This window comes from Cebus imitator, unplaced genomic scaffold (genome assembly GCF_001604975.1).
Source record: "Cebus imitator isolate Cc_AM_T3 unplaced genomic scaffold, Cebus_imitator-1.0 Scaffold550, whole genome shotgun sequence".
NCBI classification, from domain to species: domain Eukaryota; kingdom Metazoa; phylum Chordata; class Mammalia; order Primates; family Cebidae; genus Cebus; species Cebus imitator.
Genome location: NW_016107865.1, coordinates 1,069,039 through 1,090,203, shown reverse-complemented (window position 1 = coordinate 1,090,203; position 21,165 = coordinate 1,069,039).

Sequence of the window (21,165 nt, the reverse complement as noted above, 5' to 3'; positions counted from 1 at the left end):
CTATATATTCTTTCCAAGCTCACACACAACACTCACCAAGACAGAGCCACATTCTGGGCCATAAAACATATTTCAACACAATTTTAAAAACAGAAATCTTACAATGCTGCTGTCAGACTACGGTAGAATTAAACTAGAAAACAGTAACAGAAAGCTGGAAAATCCTCAAATATGAGATTAAACAATAAATATCTAAATAAGACATGAGTGAAACAAGAAATCTCAAGATAAATTTCAAAATACTTTAAACCAAATGGAAATGAAAATACAACTTACCCAAATTTCAGGGATGCAGTTAAAATGTACATGGAGGGAAATTTATGGCATTGAATGCATACATATATTTGAAAAAAGATTTAAACTCAATCATCTAAGTTTCTACCTTAGGAAGTTATAAAAAGGAATTAAATTACCCAAATTAAATCCAAAATAAGCAGAAGGAAGGAAATAAATGTTAGAGCAGAAATCAAAGAAACAGAAAACATAAAATAGAGAAAATCAAGGAAACCAAAAGCTGGTTCTTTGAAAGGATCAATAAAATTCATAATTCTCTAGCTGGTCTAAAAAAAATGAGCGAAGACATGAATAGCTAATATCAAGAATGAAAGGGGACATCATTGCAGATCCAGGGAACATTAATAGAATAATAAAGGAATACAATGAATAATTCTGTGCCCACATTTGATAACTGAGATAAATTAACCAATTCCTTGAAAGATACAATCTTCCAAAACTCACACAAAAAGAAATAAACAATCTGAATAGCCCTAGATTTATTATGGAATTAAATCAATAATTAATAAACCTTCCATGGCAGAAAGCACCAGGCCTAGATGGGTTTACTGGAAAATTCCACTAAATATTTTATTTTATTTTATTTTAGAATTTCTTTTATCATTATTATTTTTGAGACATGTCTCACTCTGTTGCCCAAGCTGGAATGCAATGTCAAGATTACTGTAGCCTTATTCTCCTGAGCTCAAGAGATCCTCTCACTTCAGCCTCCCAAGTAGCTGGGACTATAGGCATGTGTCACCATGCCCAGCTAGTTTTTGTAGAGATGAGGTTTTGTCATGTTGCCCAGGCTGGTCTCAAACTCCTGAGCTCAAGAAAGTCTGTCCACCTCAGCCTCCTGAAGTGCTGAGATTACAGGGATGAGACACCATGTCTAGCCAATTCCACCAAACATTTAAGGAAGAAATTATACCAATACTCTACAATCTTTTTCAGAAAATGGGAGCAGAGACAATATTCTGACTCTAATTGATTCAATGGGGCTAGTAGTACTCTAATTCCAAAACTAGGCAAAGATAATGCAAAAAAAAAGAAAACCACAGACCAACAACTCTCATGAACATAGATGCAAAAATCCTCAACAAAGTATTAATCAACTGCATCTGATAATGTATAAAAAGAATTATATACCAAAAACAATTAGGATTAATCCCAGGTGATCAAGACTATTTCAACATTTAAAAATGAATTAATGAAATCCATCACATTGCTGAGTGTGGTGGCTCACGCCTGTAATCCCAGCATTTTGGGGGATCAGCGTGGGCAGATCATGAGGTCAAGAGATTGAGATATTCCTGGCAAACATGGTGAAACCCTGTCTCTACTAAAAATACAAAAATTAGCTGGGTGTGGTGGTATGTCCCTGTAGTCCCAGCTACTCAGGAAGTTGAGACAGGAGAATCGCTTGAGCCTGGGAGGTGGAGGTTGCAGTGAGCTGAGATCATGCCACTCCACTCCAGACTGGTGACAGAGCAAGACTCCATCTCAAAAAAAAAAGAAAAGAAAAAAATCAAAAGGTTAAATAAGAATAATCATATGTCATATCAATTGTTGTAGAAAAGGCATTTGACAAAGTTAAACCCTCATTCATTCATGATAAAAACTCACAGTAAACTAGGGATAAGGAGAATTTCCTCAACTTTATAAATAATTTCTACAAAATCCCTACAGCTAACATTATACGTAATGGTGAGGAACATAAAGCCTTTCTTCTAAAACCAGGAACAAAGTGAAGATGTCACTTCTTACCACTGCTTTTCAACATTGTATTGGAAGTCCTAGCTAATACAATAAGAAAAGGAAATAAAAGGTATACAGATTGGAAGAGAAGAAATAAAACTGTCTTTATTTGCAAATGACATGATCATCTATATAGACAATCTGAAAGAATTCACGAAAAATATTTCTGGCATTAGTAAGCAATTATAGACCAAGTACTGTGGCTCATGCCTGTAATCCCAGCACTTTGGGAGGCCGAGGTGGACAGATCACTTGAGGTCAGGACCAGCCTGGCCAACATGGTGAAACCCTATCTCTACTAAAAATAAAAAAATTAGCTGGGCATGGTGGTGCACGTCTGTAATTCCAGCTACTCAGGAGGCTGAGGCAAAATAATTGCTTGAACCTGATAAGCAGAGGTTACAGTGAACCAAGATCGTGCCACTGCCCTACAGCATGAGTGACAGAACAAGATTATATCTCAAAAAAAAGAAGAAGAAGAAGAAGAAGGAAGAAAAAGCAAAGCAATTATAGCAAGGTTTCAGGATGCAAAGGTAACATACAAAAGTCAATCACTTTCCTATATATCAGCAATAAACAAGTGAGATTTGAAATTAAAAGCATAATACCATTTATGTTAGCATCCAAAAAGATGAAATAAAGTTGGCTTTTTGTATCTATGAGTTCTGCATCTGTGGATCCAATCAACTGCAGATTAAACATACTCATTAAAAAAAAAGTAACAGTAAAATACAAGGCAAATAGAAATACAGTATAATATAGTATTTGCATAGCATTTGCATTGTATTAAACATTATATGTAATCTAGAGATGATTTAAAATCTATGGGAGGATGTGCATGGTTATATGTAAATGCTACACCGTTTTATATTTAAAAACTTGAGCAACCTTGGAGTTTAGTATCTGTGGGGGGTCCTGAAACCAACATCCCGTGGATGTCAAGGGACAACTGTGCTGAGAAATATAACAAAATCTATATACAACCTTTATGAGGAAAACCAGAAAACTCTGATGAAAGAAACTAAAGACGAACTAAATAAATGAAGAGATATTCCATATTCATGGATAGGCAGACTCAATATTGTCAGGATATTAGTTCTTCTTAGCTTGATTTATAGATTCAATACAATCCCAATCCAAATCTCAGCAAGTTGTTGTGTGGTTATTAACACACTGATTCTAAAGTTTACATAAAGTAACACACACACACACACACACACACACACACACACACCCCAGGATAGCCAATACAATATTGAAGGAGAACAAAATTGGAGGACTGACTCTATCTGAATTTAAGACTTACCATAAAGCTACTATAATCAAGACAATGTGGTATTGGTGAAAAATAAACAAGCAGATCAAAGGGTGAGAATAGAGGGCCCAGAAATGAACCAACATAAATATAGCAAGCTGATCTTTGACAAAGGAACAAAAGAAATACAATAGAACCAGAAATCTTTTGAACAAATACTGCTAAGGTAACTGGACACCCACATGAAAAAGTATGAATCTTTACAGACCTTACATCCCTCACGGAAATTTAACTCAAAATGGATCATTGACCTAAATTAAAAACTATAAAACTCTTGAAAGAAAACATAGGAGAAAATCTAGATGAACTTCAGTTTGATGATGACTTTTTAGATACAAAACTGAAGGCATGATTCATTAATAGAAGAACAGATAAGCTGAACTTGATTAAAGTGTAAAATTCCTGTACTATGAAAGACACTATTAGCAGAATGAAAAGGCAAGTCACAGACTGGAAGAAAATATTTGACAAGGGACTGTTACCTGAAATATACTGAGAATTCTTAAAGCTCAACAATAAGAGAACAATCAGATTAAAAAGTGGACCAAAGACCTTAACAGATATCTTATCAAAGAAGATATACAAAATGAGAAATAAGCATATGAAAAGATGCTTCATATCATATGTCATCAATGCAAATGGAAACAATGAGATTCCATTACACACCTATTACTATGGCCAAAATCCAGAATACTTACACCACCAAATGCTGGCAAGGATGTGGAGCAACAGGAACTCTTATTTATTGCTTGGTAGCAATGCAAAATTTAACAGTCACTTTGGAAGACAGTTTTGTGGTCTCTTACAAAATGAAGCATATGATCCAGTAGTTATACTTCTGGGTATTTACCCAAAGCAATTAAAATTTTATGTCCACACAAAAACCTGCACACATATGTTTATAGAAGCTTTGTTCATAATTTCCAAAACTTGGAAGCAACCAAGGTGCCCTTTAATAGGTGAATGTATATATAAACTGCAGTACATTTAGACAGCGGAATATTATTAAGCCCTAAAAAGAAATGAGCTATCAAACCATGAAAAGACATGGAGGAAACTTACATGCATACTACTAAGTGAAAGAAGCCAATCTGAAAAGGCTACATGCTGTATGATTCCAACTTTATAACATTCTGGAAAAGGTACAATTATGGAGACAGTAAAAAGCTCAGTGGTTGCCAGGGTTTAAGGAGAAGAAAGGGATAAATAGGCAGAGGCAGAGACTTTTTAGGGCAGTGACACTACTCTGTAGGATACTATAATGGTGGATACATGTCATTGTACATTTATCTAAACCCATAGAATGTAGAACACCTAGAGTAAAACCTGATGGAAACTATGGACACTGGGTCATAAGGATGGATCAATATTGGTCATCAGTGGTAACAAATGTACAACGATAGTGGGGGCTGGTGGTAGTGGGGGAGGCTATGCAGATGCAGATGCAGGGAGTTTATGGGAAATCTCTGAACCTGAACCTAAAATCACTCTTAAATAATCTATATAGAAGCATAACTGGCACAAATTAACTTAAAATCATACAGAAATTAGAAAATTTGAGAACTGTATGGTCTTTGTGTTGGAAAAGATGTTATTAGATCATTCATTCAGTGACTTTCAAACTTTTTGGACTACTGCTCACCATTAGAATATAAGTCACATAACAATCTAGGACACACACACACACACCCCCACGCACACTTTGCCCCTATAAAACCATAGTATATATTTCATGAAACAATGCTTAGGCTTACTATTTGTAATCTGCTGATATTTTTAATACTATTTTTCTATATATTTCAAGAAAACATGTTGGATTGTGACTCACTAATTTTGTGAACTGTGATTTGAAAAACACTAATCTAATTCAACATTTGGTGTTTTGGACCCAGCCCCTCACAGAAAACTTCCTGATTCCCATTTAGCACTGATCGTTGGCCACATGTACAAACAGGACTCTGGAGATGGTTTAGGGGAGGGCAGAGTTCAGTGGGACCATCTCACATTGTAGCAGATAATCTCCTCCAAGTCCTCTGGAGCCAAGCTTGGAGGCTGGAATATGTCTCAGTGAATGCAATAGCTTTCCGGGTCCTACAGTGATATAAACATTTCAGTCAACACTTTTGCACATAGGGGTACTTAATACTTGCTTTGCTGATTTGGCTTAATGTGTTAATAAAAGCCCCCTAAATCCTTATCATAAGCAGGCACTTATTCTCCTTGTTTCTTTGGCTATTTAACAGAGCTGTTGGCATGTTCAATGGTTTGCATTTGTGTTCCCATTTGACTTGGTAGATACTGCTCCATTGCATCTTGAAGAGTTCAGAGTTCAGAATGATGCTGAAGCCCTATCACTGGTGTCATTCTTTTGAAGGGTCCTCATACATCATTTCTCATTCAAGCACATTCCACTTCATTCAGAGGGAATGGACTTGAGTGGACTAGCCATGCAGAGCTTTTTTGTTAAGCACACCAAAAGGATGCACGTCTCAGACATCTCAATGGACCAATCCTCACAAAAGAATGAAAAGTATTTGAAAACAGCAAACAGAGAATAGTGGAAGAGTTGGTTTAGTGAAAATATAGGCCTCTGGAAACTCTACTGTGCTCCATTTCCTTTAATTCCTTTAATTACTGAACTTCAAATACAACAAATGAACTGATAATGTTATTAAGCTTAGACCCTGTCTCTGTGGAATAGGTATAGCTGCAAAGCCATTGAAGATTATCAGGAGCTTGTCTGGTGTGTGGTGAACTTAGAATATAACCTTAGCTGACTTAATATTTTGTCACCTGTGAATTTTCTTGAACGTTTTCTAAAGGGAAACACGGATCACATGTTTTTAACGGTTTTTTTTTCTTGTTTGTTTTTAAACTAAGCAGAAATTCATAAACATATATTCTAAAGTTGTCATTCATTCTAGTGGCTGTTTTTTCTTTTCAAGGTTGTAGAAATTGTACATATTTTTAATGCTTTCAAATAAAACATACATTAAAGGAAACAAATTCTTTCCTCGGAACAATTTAAAATTCCATTAAACAGCTTTCTACAGTCTTAAATTTCCACCAGAACATATCGCAAAAACTGCTGGTCAAGAGGAAAGCACATGGGAGACTTGTTTTAAAACAAAAGAGTAATAGTTGTATTTCTGTGCCTATTTTTGTAACTCAGTTCAAAACTGAGTTATAAAGAAAGATATTTAAAGAATGTATGGAGACCTGGAATACGGGAGTGAAAGATCACTGGTAGATTGCTGCTATTAAGAATGTGCATAACAACATATAATTTAACCTCTGATGAAGTGTTTCTCAAAGTTTTGTCTGTGGGCCAGTTTCATCAGAATCACTTCAGGTGCTTGTTAACCTCTGGCTCCTCATATCTGGGAGTAGAATCCAGGAAGGTATGTCCAACAAGTTCCCCAAGTGGTTTTGATGAACACCTAAAGAAAGAACCGCTGCTCTGATGACGGGGGTTTGTGCGTGAAAGGTGGGGAGAGTAGGAAGTTCAGAAAGAGAAAGGGAGTTGCAGAGAGGGAAGGGGCAGAGAGAAGTAGGTAGAGGGAGAATGAGAAAGAGAACCTGGCCACTATTTATAAATGTAACAGAAGTAAATATTCTAGTGCTACTCCAGAAACTTAAAACACACACACACCCACACACACACACACACACACACACACACAGTGATTAAAACACACACACACACACACACACACACACACACACACACACACACACACAGTGATTGTTGTTCTAGGTTATCCAGAAAGAAGCTTGTCTGGGAGATTTATACAGTGTATCTGAAACCCTTCTTGGAATCATGGAATTCTCTAAAAGCCACCAAAATTCTCGCCTCCTTTTTCTTATCATCAGACCGCATGCGTGTGCCATTTTCTTTGTTTCCTTCTTTGTCCTGTGTATCGTGGTACTCGCATGACCATTCTCAATCCATGTTCTTAAACACCGACCATTTTGTACTATGAACAAAGCTTTCCCAAGTGCAATTCTTCTTAAAAACTATTTGAATCTGTTATATATAATTCACATAGGTTATATAATGTCAAACAATGACATTATATGTCAGAAAGGGGAGCAGATCAAATTCTTTGCAGACTGAGTTATCCAAATCTACTGATACTGCACAAATGCTGTTTTACCCTAAAAGTGAGGAACTCGTGGTTTTTGGGTAAAATCTTACTCTAAACACTCCACTTTGTGACTCACTGTGTGGTTTGTAGACCAGCAGAATTGCCATCACCTGGGACATCGTTAGGAATGCAGAATCTTGAGTTCCCCCCAGACAGATATAATCCAATTCTATATTCTAAAAATATCCCCACCTGATCTCTATGCACTCTGAAGTTCTAGAAGCACCGTTTACCACTCAATTCATTTTAAAATGATGAGAAGTTCTGTTACTGCACAACAGAACACATTTCTCCTAAGTAAAGGTACAGTTTTTATACTTGTGGAGTTTTACTCTAGCCATCTGAAATATTAGAGCAGGAAAAGGTGATATAATCTCAAATTTGCAAATTCATGGCCCTGGGCCTTTTGCAAGCTCAACTAAAAACTTTGCAGAAAACTTCAAAAGCTGTTAAAACCATGAGAAGTGTAATTCTTCCCCCACTTTGACTGCTTTTCTATAGAGCAGCAATCTTCTGGAATTCCAGTGCATACATTCCTCCACTTTGCTGTAGAAGTAGGCTTTTGACCTGCCACCCATGTGCAGACCCTTCCCAGTCTTGCAGGAAACTGACTGTGCCTGTCCACACACACTGGTCATTGTTATAATACAAATTCAGCTGGCATATTTCATGTCTAATCGCTATTATATGATAGGTGAACAAAGCAGCAGGAAGGCCCTGGTGGCATTAGTAAGAAATAGTGTCAGCCATTTAAATGAGAAATCCGGGTGACTTGGCTTGTGGAAAAACAGCTTGTTTTCCCCAAGCCATTTAAGGTAATGATGTTGGAGTTTCAGAGTGACATGGTTGGAGGGTTGTAAGAGGCTTGTTTGGGTCCCGCTCTCTGTTTCTTGCACCTGGGAAGGCCTCATCTAGAACAGGCAGATTGTCTTGTCATGACCTGAGGTCTCTCACTCCAAGACACAGGAAATCACACAGCAACTGTGGTGTACTTGGCTAAGAATCTATCTTTCATGCTTATTGAAGTACACTGTAACTTCTGTCAACTACATGGGCCAGAATGGGCATTTTGCCAAGCCTGAGACCTACACTGCTCTGGGATGACTTCAGCTGTCTTTAGAGGACACCAAGTTAAAAAAAAAACCCTTTTATTTATTTTCTCAAGATGGTAGGGAAAACACACACACATTCTCTCTCACACACAGATGTAAAACTAAGGAAGAGATCAATTATTTAGATTGTTTTAAAATCCAAGTTTAAAAAATTTGAACATTTAGTAATGAATAGTAATGAGTAATTTACTAATTTGGTAATGAGTAGTAGTACTAGAACATGATGGTGATGTGATTACCCCAAAAGTTGCCTGCTGTATAATTAGTGAATTGATATATTCATTCAACAAATATTTACTGAAAACCTAAATGCCAAGTACTCCAAAGAGCCGGGGATTTAAAGGAAATTGGAGTTGATTCGTGACTTCAAGCTTTTAGAAAAGAGAAATATAGAAGCAAGTACAAAATAATGTGATAAATGCTAAAATGCAGGTATGGTTTAAAGTTGCATAACTGCTGGGGGCTGTGGTTCATGCCTGTATTCCCAGTACGTTGGGAGGCTGACATGGGAGAAGCCCAGGAGTTTGAGACTGGCCCAGACAACGTAGTGAGACCTCATCTTTACAAATTCTTTTTTTAAATAATAAGAAGAGTGCCAGTAGTCTTAACTGAACAAGATGAGAGAGTTCCTTTTTTTACTGTAAATCTACCTACTTCAGATGGGTAGTAATACTTAATTTTTCTATAGTGTTTAAAACATATTAAACAATGACATCAACTCATTAGTGTTCAAATTGTTCATTGTAGACATTTTGATTTAAAGTTTGGACAAGAGGCATTGACATGCTATTATTAATATGACTCTGTGTTGAGGTCACTGGTTTTCAAAGGGAGGCCTCAGTGTCTTTAGTAATTTACAAAGGTCCTCAGGGAATTTGGGGAAATGATATCCTGTGGCTTTAATTCTGTAATGGAGTTATACTTCTTCTAGTATAAATTCCTCATTTACTTAATATATTCCTCACTGGTATCCTGTCATTGAGTTTGTCTTACCTTTTTAAGGTAATAGATGATCTATAGGGACTTTTACCTCATAAATATTGTCCAAAATTTTTTGCAAACAATCAAAAACAGAAGACCAGTTTCAGGATGATAGAGTTAAAAAATATGAATGTGCTAGATGTCATTATGAAAAAGATCTGTCCATTAGAGAGTATAAAAGTATTCTGTGTTTATTATGATTTCTGAATATATAACTTGTTCCTCAGAGCACCAAATGTATCTTCAATTCCCTGAAGCTTCTCACAGCCAGATAAATAGTGAAGGGGGCAGGGTGTCAAATAGTACCACTAGTATTAAGATTATGAGTTTTAATTTGATAACCTTGAAATTTCATGGAATCCAAGGATTGCAAATTCAAATATGTTACTGAGCACACAGGTTACAAAAATCCTTGTGATCATGTTTGAATGAGGACCCAGTAAGGATAGATATAAGAACTTTTCAAAAACAGCCAGAAATTTCTTGTAAACTTTCAGGATTATTAAAATTCTGTGGAGTTCAAACAAAGCATTTCTGTGGCTTTGCAACTTCTAGTCAAGGCTACAATTCTATATTAAAGCAGGAATTCCTCTAAAAGAAAATCTGAGAAAGTTCATGTTTTTTGGATTTTTTTTCCTTGGTTATCATGGCATATTACTTAAATTAATGGAGTAAAACATCCTACTCAGAGGCTGGCACTGTGCTAAACAAAAGATAATACCCTTTACTCCTACTCCATATTATACTATGAGAGAAATTGATAGACTAAATTAAGGTACTTTCAAGTGAAAGAAGGACTCATCAATGTGAAGTAACAATTATAATATGAAATCCCAGAATAATAATTATCACAGAGGTGATACTAATGCTGAAGGTCAAAATATTTTTGAAAGTTTAAATAGAGGCCCTGATTGACACTGGTATATCTCTTAGTTACATAAATTTTACCCGGTGTTCTATGTAGAACACCGTTTCATGCTCTGTTCCCAAGTTTTGTCTGAACATTATGTAGCCTCTGATGTAACAAAAAATCATGTATTTATCCAGATATATATGGCATCTCAGTAGAGAGAATAAAAATATCCTGAATCTATATTAAAACATCTCATTCTTTGTCATCTTGGAAAAGACCGAACCATCATATATTTAATAGTGTGAAATGCGTGTGTGAAATCCACACATTGAGGCCGGGTGCGGTGGCTCATGCCTGTAATCCCAGTGCTTTGGGAGGCCAAGGTGGGTGGATCACCTGAGGTCAGGAGTTCAAGACTAGCCTGGACAACATGGCAAAATTCCATCTCTACTGAAAATACAAAAAAATTAGCTGGGCATGGTAGCAGGCGCCTATAATCCCAGCAACTCTGGAGGCTAAGATAAGTGAATTGCTTGAACCCAGGAGGCAGAGGTTGCTGTGAGCCCAGATTGTGCCACTGCACTCCAGCCTGGATGACAGAGTGAGACTCTGTCTCAAAAAAAAAAAAAAAAAAAATTCACACATGAGGATGATGACAAAATGCCCATTGGAAGCCTAAACCACTGGAAAGGGTTTGGTGCTCCTCCTCTTCTTTGCTAATCTCTATAACCTAAATTGCTAAGTAAGAGTAAGGAAGTCTAATAAAGTTCTGTTTTACTTACCCCATAGTCACTATTTTGATGCTCCTTTGAAAAATATTAGATGCCACATTCCTTCACAATACACATTTCCATTATTATTGCCTTGCTGTGCATTGCCGTCTGTTATTCTGGATGTGTCTCACTTTATATTACATGTGTCCCTAAAAATTGTGGCTGAACTGGAGTTGAAGGTCCAGGCTGGCCAACATGGTGAAACCCCATCTCTACTAAAAATACAAAAATTAGCTGGGTGTGGTGGTGGGTGCCTATAATCACAGCTTCTCTGGAGGCTGAGGCAGTAGAATTGCTTGAGCCCAAAAGGTGGAGGTTGCAATGAGCTGAGATTGTGTCATTGCATGGGGTGACAGGGTGAGACTCTGTCTCAAAAAAAAAAAAAATTGTGGCTGAACTGAAACATAAATTGTGTAGAATAATATATTATCATGGTGAATTACTTTTTCAAAAGATGATTTTATAATATTTCCAAATTTTCAGTTTTTACATTTTGAATTTTAATAAATCACATATTCTCAAAGTGGATCTCACCTACATTTTAATTTGAAGTTGACAGAATCAACCAATCAGTGGATACATATAGTCTTGGATTGGCACTGTGATGAAAACCAGGGAATTCAAAGTAGAAGACACAACCTTTCTCAATGAAGTGATGAGACAGATGTGTGTTTACACATGCCCTAACAAAACAAAAGTCATACACAGTAAGTGCCAAATGATTGATGCAGTTACTAAATCAGTTATAGTAGAGAGTGATCACTTGATGGAGAGGATTTAGACAGATAGAAAGAAGTATAAGAAAAATGTAGGGCCAGGCACAGTGGCTCACGCCTGTAATCACAACACTTTGGGAGGCCAAAGCAGGTGAATCACAAGGTCAGGAGTTCAAGCCTAGCCTTGCCAACATGGTGAAACCCCGTCTCTACTAAAAATACAAAAAATTAGCTGGGCATGGTGGCAGGCGCCTGTAATCCCAGCTGCTTGGAAGGCTGAGGCAGGAGATCACTTGAACCCAGGAGGTGGAAGTTGCAGTGAGCCAAGATAGTGCCACTGCACTCCAGCCAGGGTGACAATGTGAGACTCCATCTCAATAAAATAAAATAAACATAGATTTAGAAGGCAATTGGCACCAAGATGTCTACAGGGAATTGACTAGGAATCTAGAACGGCGATTGTTTCATTAATCCATTGTTCACTGAGTTAGTCTTTACCAGGCAGATATTTACACACACATTTAACCATGTGTCTTTGATTCTAGGGACACACAATTAAATCTGATATAGTCCTTCTAAGGACATGTCAGTATATACGAGGTAGCTGAAATCATGGTTTTAGGTAGATCATAAAACTATAAAATTTGCTAATTTATTTAATCTGTTCTCACCTAATGCAAAAATCCTCTATGATAGATTCTTAAACTACAATAGATTCTTAAATGTAGTAATCAACATCTGTTTGAATACTTTTATTGACATTCAGTCATTCAATAAGCATTTAGAGATTACCTCACAAATGAAAGCATTGTAGAAGGTACTGGAGATATAAAGATAAATAAAATAAAACATCTGTCTTCCAGGTATATTCATATTTCAGAAGCTCACTAGCTTACAAGACACATTTCTACATTTGGATGACATTAACTGTTAGAAAGTTTGCTTTATTTACATAATCGTAGCAATGTAAATGACGCATACAAACAGCAAAAATAAGTGATAAAAATATATTAGGAGGTAGAGCAAAGGAGAATCCTCACCTTTTATAGTAAGAAGTACATACATATAATACTTAAAACTGAAGAATCAAGAAACAGTAGTATAACTATGTTATTAGAAATATGAGCAGAAGAAATGCTGGAAGAGTTGAAAGTGGTTGCTTTTGGGAAATGAAAATTGGGAAGTGAGAGATACAGTAAGCAGAGACTGCTATTTTTTTGTTTAAGCCTTATGTAACTTGATGAATTTAAAACTCTGTAAGTATCTCTTTTTGATTAAAAATGTCTTTAAAATGAAATAAAATAAATTGGAAGCACAGAGAGAAGCAGAGATGGGAAATGGAGATCAAAGACTTCTAGGGTGCTTACCCTTCTTGTCCTCACTGTTGGTCCTTTTCTGAGGATTGGGTTCTCAGGGATGCCAAGCTACCCATCCAATATCCTCTTTCTGCTCAACTGAAACCAAGTGAGTTTCTTTTCTTTTTTTTTTATAAGCAGAAGCATTCTAATATATACATACTCTGTGTCAGACGACTAAAGGGCAAACAAATAGTGTAATAATTGAGAAGATAAAAATTACAGGCACTCACCTTTTACAATCTTAAGTGTCACTCCAAATCCTGATGTTTGTCAGTAAATTATTAAAACCATTATAGAACAGGGGTTGGCAAACTTTTTCTGTGATGGGCTAGGCAGTAAATATTTTAGGCTTTGTGGGTCATATAGCCACTATTCAGCCCTGCCATTGTAGCAGGAAAGCAAACTAGACAATATGGGTGAATGTGGCTGCATGGCAACAAGATTTTATGTACAAAACAAGCGGTAGTCTGGATGTGGTCTTTGGCTATAGTTTACTGACCCATTTAAGAGCTAGGGCCACTGCAAACAGTTGAACCACTTGTGCCTCAAACTGAGTGATCAAGGGGATAAATGGGGACTGAAATGTAGGGATACTTCCCTTACTATGCGTTGCTCCAAAGTGTGACACTATGCCTGCCCAGAGAAGAAGAAACCTTTCTCAACTCATTTGCCCAATAGAGATGCTTTTTTCTTATAATACAATGGCTCCATGGCCAGTTGCTGCTCTACATAAAACCTTAGAGAAAAAGCAAAGATTAAAATTCTTACAGGTTATTAATAACATCCTACATGAGGCTTCTATTCTCCAGGCAAAATATCCCCAGACATCTATCCATTCTTTCCATGACCTAGTGTTGAGTCACTTTATTTTCCTGGTTGTTCCCTTGGGAATAAGCTCCAGTGTCCCAGAACTATACACAGTACTCCAGGAATGGTCAAGAGAATGCAGAACAGAGCTATTATTAATAAGTTAGCTGTACAGTCACAGTAGCTTTTTAGCAGTAAATACCTGAATACCTACACAATGGAAGGCCCTTTATCATTTAAACATCACTGCTATTAAGATATAGATCTTATAGTTTTAGGTTAGTGCAAAAGTAATTGTGATTTTTGTCATATAGTAGTTGGTTTTGTTTTACTTTTTTTTTTCCTCTAGGTAATTTTCCATCCAAGTAGTAGGGTTTTTTGTTTGTTTGTTTGTTTTTGGTTGTTGTTTTCTTATTTTAAGAGACAGAGTCTCACTCTGTTGCCCAGTCTGGAGTGAAGTGGTGCAAACATAGCTCACTGTAACCTTGAACTCATGGGCTCAAGTGATCCTCCCGCCTCAGCCTCCTGAGAAGCTGGGACTATAAGAACAGGTTATCACACCCAGCTTCTAAGATCTAGTTCTTTTATGGTCTACTTCCACCGTTGTTTCTGAACCCTACTTTGAGATTTTATACTTGTTTATGTGAAATTACATTTTGTAGAATTGATTCACTGTTTCAGGTAGTTTAGAAGGAGCTATTAGCTCTCCCTTATTGCTCCATAGTAACTCTAAATCTGAGAAGCCTGCCGGGCACGGTGGCTCATGCCTGTAATCCCAGCATGTTGGAAGGTCAAGGCAGATGGATCACTTGAGCCGGGGAGTTCAAGAGCAGCTTGGGCAATCTGATGAAAACCTGTCTTTGCAAAACATATAAAAATTAGCTGGGTGTGGTGGCACACACCTGTAGTCCCAGTTACTGGGGAGTCTGAAATGGGAGGATTGCTTGACCTGGGAGGTCAAGGCTGCAGTGAGCCATGATTGTGCTGCTGTACTCCAGCCTGGGAGACAGAGTGAGACTGTGTCCCTGAATAAATAAAGAAATAAGACTGTCAACTAACGTCTAAATTACTGACTAAAGTGTCAAAAAAAGGTAAAAACCATAGAAGGATAAGAGATCATGAAAAGACAATGCAAATAAGTGTAGGTCAAGATATATAAAATCAAATGCTTATTCTCACTAATAATAGAATAAATGCAAACTAAACTAATAATTATGACAGGAATAAAATATATAAAACACCTATAGCTGAAAAGGTCGGGGTGAGACATACACTCATATTGCTGGAAGTATTGTAACTCAGTGTAATCTGCTTAGAAATCAACATGGCAATATGAATTGAGAAGTTTCAAATTTCTTCTTACTTCTCAGCCCACGAAATCTATCTTAGGAACATAGTGAAAAGAAGAAAAATAAAAGTTCAGAAGGTACATTATTATAATCCATATTTATATAAACAAATTATTTATAACCTATTATTTATAATCTATAAAAGCTGAAAACAATGTCCTCATACCTTCAGTGTCTCACAAATACTGTATTTGAGCAGCCTGGTGGGAGAAATATGATATTATGATGAAAAGCCAGAATCAAAAGCATTGATTGTATAAAAAAAAACAGAGAAATACTTATACATTAAGTGAAAAAACTATATGACAATATAAAATTGACAAAAACATGAAAAGAACTAAGAAACTATGAAAATAGATATTTAAATATTGATACTGCCAAGTTTTTTATTTTTAAAATTTTAAATTAATGTTACTATAATGTTGTCTTCATAAGAAATGCATTTTATATTAAAATTTAATACTATATAAAATATATTGTCCTATCTCATTTTTTTTGTTTCCCATTCTCATTCTTTTATTTTTATTTATTTATTTTTATTGCATTTTAGGTTTTGGGGTACATGTGAAGAACATGTAAGATTGTTGCATAGGTACACACATGGCAGTGTGATTTGCTGCCTTCCTCCCTATCACCTATATCTGGCATTTCTCCCCATGCTATCTTCCCCCAACTCCCCACCCCCCTACTGTCCCTCCCCTGTTTCCCCCCGACGGACCCCAGTGTGTGATGCTCCCCTCCCTGTGTCCATGTGTTCTCATTGTTCAACACCCACCTGTAAGTGAGAGCATGTGGTGTTTGATCTTCTGTTCTTGTGTCAGTTTGCTGAGAATGATGGTTTCCAGGTTCATCCATGTCCCTACAAAGGACATGAACTCATAGTTTTTTATGGCTGCATAGTATTCCATGGTGTATATGTGCCACATTTTCCCTGTCTAGTCTATCATCGATGGGCATTTTGGTTGGTTCCAAGTCTTTGCTATTGTAAACAGTGCATGTGTCCTTATAGTAGAACGATTTATAATCCTTTGGATATATACCCAGTAATGGGATTACCTGATTATTTTGAAAAATCTTTATGAGAGGAAAATACAAAGAAAAAAACCAAAACAAAACTGGGAAAATGATTTGGGAGAGGATCCTTGGTCCTTTTCATTTATATAGAAAGGAAAAGAGTCATTAAACTATAGCTTAGTTATTAGACAAACAGTGGGAGATGGTTGATGAGACGGTGGAAATGTCTTCCTGGCCACAATTTGGGGAAAATCATTCCAGTAAATCTAGACACAAATCTTTGAAAATAAGAGTTAAGTAATTTACACGAAAATATTTTGTAAGTGACAGAACCCTGTAGTCTCTTTGGTCTTTACTTCTCCAACATATTTTCCATATTAATCATGTATTTATTGCTCGAGACAGTGATTATTTATTATGTTTCTACCTGAATGTGGAAGAATTTCTCAAGAAAGTAACTTCCACATATTTGAAATCTAAAACAGTTCTGGGAAATCTCTAACATTGGCAGCCAGTGGGTTCGTGGTAGGGTCGGGGACATCCTTGAAGGGGTGAAGTGCATGTCACAATCTCCTGGGGGTCTGTATCAGTATGACTGCAAGTCATAGCTGCAAGTAACAGCTGGCATCAGGACATTTAAGGACATTTACTGATTCATTTATTAGGTGTCTGAGCTGTACAGTCACAGGGTTGATTTGATGGTTTAACAATGTTGCTGAGGACCTGCAGTCTTTCTAATCCTCCCCACCATCCCGTGCTTAGATTTTATCCCCAGGATTTTGCATCAGTTGCAAGAGGGCTACATATGGTCCAAGCACGGTGATTTCTCATTCTCAAGTCCAAAGCAGGAAAGAACATGTAGTGTGTCATATCCCTCGGATGTTGATTTGAGCTGGATAAAATGCTATTTGTAATGGTGAGGTAGTAAAGATAAGCCTCTTAGCAAAGTCTGCTGCGGCCCTCTCTCTTTGTCTGTGGACAGTAAAAAGCTCCTCTAAAACAGGAAGTAAGTTTGGCTAAGTAGGAGCAAGTTCTTGTGTGGGGTAGGGTCTGAGAGGAGTAAATGCTTTTTTCTTTTTTGGTAGGAGAAGTTCACCATTGACTAACAGGCATATACTCAATGCCTGAGCCAGCATAAACTTGAGCTTATACCTAAGGTTGCTTGGTAGCTCTTATGGAGGACCACGAACTGGGATCTAAGCTAACCTCCCTCTTTCTTTCTTTTCCCCAATCATTCCAAATGTGATTCCTTAAGAATTGTCTACCAATTGTGTGCCCAGGCTAGGATGTGATAGCTGCTGCCTGAAGGAAGCCAGTGCTGTGGGAGCCCTTGCCCCAGCTGGAGGGTGTTTTGTGTTCACTTGGGCTGGCACCTCCCCCACTGGACACATCTATGAGGGGCCCCTGGCCACAGACCCTGGGCCACTACATCAGCTGCGTAGACTTGGTCATAGACTTGGTTTCCCCTATGGTTGAGAACCACTAAGCTTTACTTTTCTATGTCTTCCCATCATTTAAAAATACTTACCTTATGCCTCTTTTGTTCAAAGAATTTTAGAGCTTGATGATATCTTAATAGATTAGTTTGTTTATACCAAACAGGACTTAAATTAGAAAAAGATTAGAAAAATTAGATTTTTAATTAGAAAAAAGCCACCAAGTTTGTGGTAATTTGTTACAACAGCAATAGGTTGGAAAGGGTGAAGTTCCACAGATAGCCAAAGAAGATTCTATAATGTTCAACATTAAAAGATTTGTTTCAAAACAATTATTGAGTGCTTTTACTATAAGCAAGGAGAAACAGGGCTGAAAAGAGTGCTGGTCTTTGAATCAGAAAACTTTGATTCAGGGTTCGGTTTTATCACTTTAATGGGAGCACATCACTTAACCTTACTAAGCTTCAGCTGAAGCTCATCCATGAAATGATGATATGGAAATACTCATTTTTTCCTTGTTTTCCTTACCTGACTCTTTGAAGATCAAATCAGACAACGTATTTTTTAAACTATAATGTACTATCTTCAGAGAAAATACTAAGGTATTACTGCCACAAACAATGACAAATAAAAAGATGAATAAGACACAGCATTTCTGTGAGGGAGTTTATAATCTAGATGATTCACAATTATTCTTCTGCTCTAATAGAATTGAGAGATACAACCCATTCCCCTCAGTAACAGTGTTTCCTCTGGGGATAAGGATAAGGTGGAGGTATGGGTGGGTGGGGATGTGTGTTGTAAGAGAAATGAAAATAAAAATGTTCCAGCCTTCAAAGAAGGAAGAGAACATGTAGGGACCAGTGGCTTTGTTGAGGAGTCTCAAAGGATGGATAAAATTTGGAAAGGGAAAAGAACAGCCCCTATGTGCCCAAGTGTAAAGTGGGGCATATGGAGTAGTACTTACCTCATAGGATTGCCGTGATGATTACATGAAGTAATCCATGTGAAGTACATAGCACAGGGTCTGGCATAGAATATGAGTATTCACATATATTATGCCAGTGTAATTTCTAGTTAAGTAGTTCCGTAGGCAGAAAAATGGTGCCCTAGAGATATTCATATCTTAATTCTCGGAACATGCAAATATATTAAGTTATATGAAAAAGAGGAATTAAAGTTGCAGATTGAGTTGATGTTGTTGATCAGCTGACCTTATAATGGACTATCCTGGATTATCTGATAGGCCTAATCCAATCACAAGGGTCTCTAAAAATGAAAGAAGGAAGCAGAAGAGGAGAATCAGAGGTAGATGTGACTATTCAAGGATGGTCAGAGAGATTTAACATTGCTAGCTTTCAAGATGAAGGAAGGGGGCCATAAGCCATGGAATGTGTGTGGCCTCTAGAAACTGGAACAGGTGAAGAAACAGATTCACCTCTTCAACCTCCAGAAAAGAACACAGCCCTGCTGACATCTTCCTTTCAGCCTAGTAAGATCTATATTGAGGCTGGGCATGGTGGCTCATGCCTGTAATCCCAACACCTTGGGAGGCCAAGGTGGGAGGCTAGCTTGAGCTCAGGAATTTGAGACCACGCTGGGCAATATAGAGAGACCTCATCACTACAAAAATTTTTAAAATTACTGAAGTGTGGTGCGTGCCTGTAGTCCCAGCTACTCAGGAGGCTGAGGTGGGAGGATCAGCTAAGCCTGGGGAGACAAGGGCTATAGTGAGCCAAACTGGTGCCACTGCACTCCAACCTGGGAGGCAGATAAGACCTTGTCTCAGAAAAAAACAACAAAAAAAGAGAACCATGTTGAACTTCTGACCTCCAGAATGACAAAATGATACATTTTTGCAGTTTTAAGCCACCAAGTTTGTGGTAATTTGTTATAACAGCAACAGGTAAGTAATATACTAGTCTATATGCATCATGAAGCAAATTCCCCATACAATTTGCTCACAGTTTATTCCCAGCGTTCCAGCTACAGCAGACTCTCAATAAATTATTTGAATGATTGAATGAATAGGCATTCTAGGAACATGTTGTGGTAAAGTTTGGTGGGAAGTTTGGCTCTGGCCTAGGCATAAATGGGTCCTAAAGGTTGAAAAGTCTCATAATTTGAAGGCTTTTGAATAGCAGGTTACAGAGTTTGTTCTCAATTTGGTAGGCAATGTAGATCCACTCAGGATTTCTGAGCACTAAAGGGACAGGACTGTGTTTTAGGGGTTTAATCTGGGTGGTACTAAGTAAAAATTTTTTAAAGATCGCTTTATGATTCTGGAATTTTATATGCCTATTTATGCATCCTACTTATGTGTCTAAAAGCATCATATTGTTTTTAAAGAAATATGAATTTGTTGATGCTTATTTATCTAACTGTAGTACTTTGATCTTTTTTCCATATTTATGATTTAATATGTTAATATTCTTCCAATATGATACTAATAATGTCAAACTGGGTATTTTTAGATCCTGAGTGGATCTACATTGCCTACCAAATTGAGAACAAACTCTGTTTGGTCATCAACCCCAGGCCGTGGACTGGTACAAGTCTGTGGCTTGTTAGGAACCAGTCTGTGCAGCGGCAGGTGAGCAGGCATTACTCTCTGAGCTCCGCTTCCTGTCAGGTCAGCAGTGGCGTTAGATTCTCATAGGAGCATGATCCCTACTGTGAACTGCACATGCAAAGGAATCTGGGTTGCACACTCCTTATGAGAATCAAACTAATGCCTGATGATCTGAGGGGTCCAAGGAAAAACTGTCTTTCATAAAACTGATCCCTGGTGCCAAAAAGTTTGGAGACCCTGCTCCAAGTACAGTAAAGTTCAGGGTACACTTAATTTTGCAGTAATTTATATGAGAAAAAAATGGTTTCTAGTTGACTTTAAATTTAATATCAGTTAATATAAAGAAATTGCTTACGTTGCGGTTTTGACATAATCTAAAATTTATGGAGATCGGTTCTATGAAGTTCTAGGAGACAGGGCGATGGATAAAATAAAACGGAACTAGGTTTTGGACTAAACATGAGGAAAAATCTTTGTTCCTTAGGATTTTGGTTAACATAAGGCCTAGCTAATTTCAAGTCTGACCAATTTCTTGGTCCATTTCCAATCTGGGCAATTTCTGATCAATAATTAATAAGTAAACATATCAAATATTATGTTATAGCCTAATCCTTTCACTTTGTTTTCTGTTTATTCTCTCATTTGCATTTCTCTATTTTTTTCTTTCTGTGCATTACTTCAACTTTTTTTTTTTTTT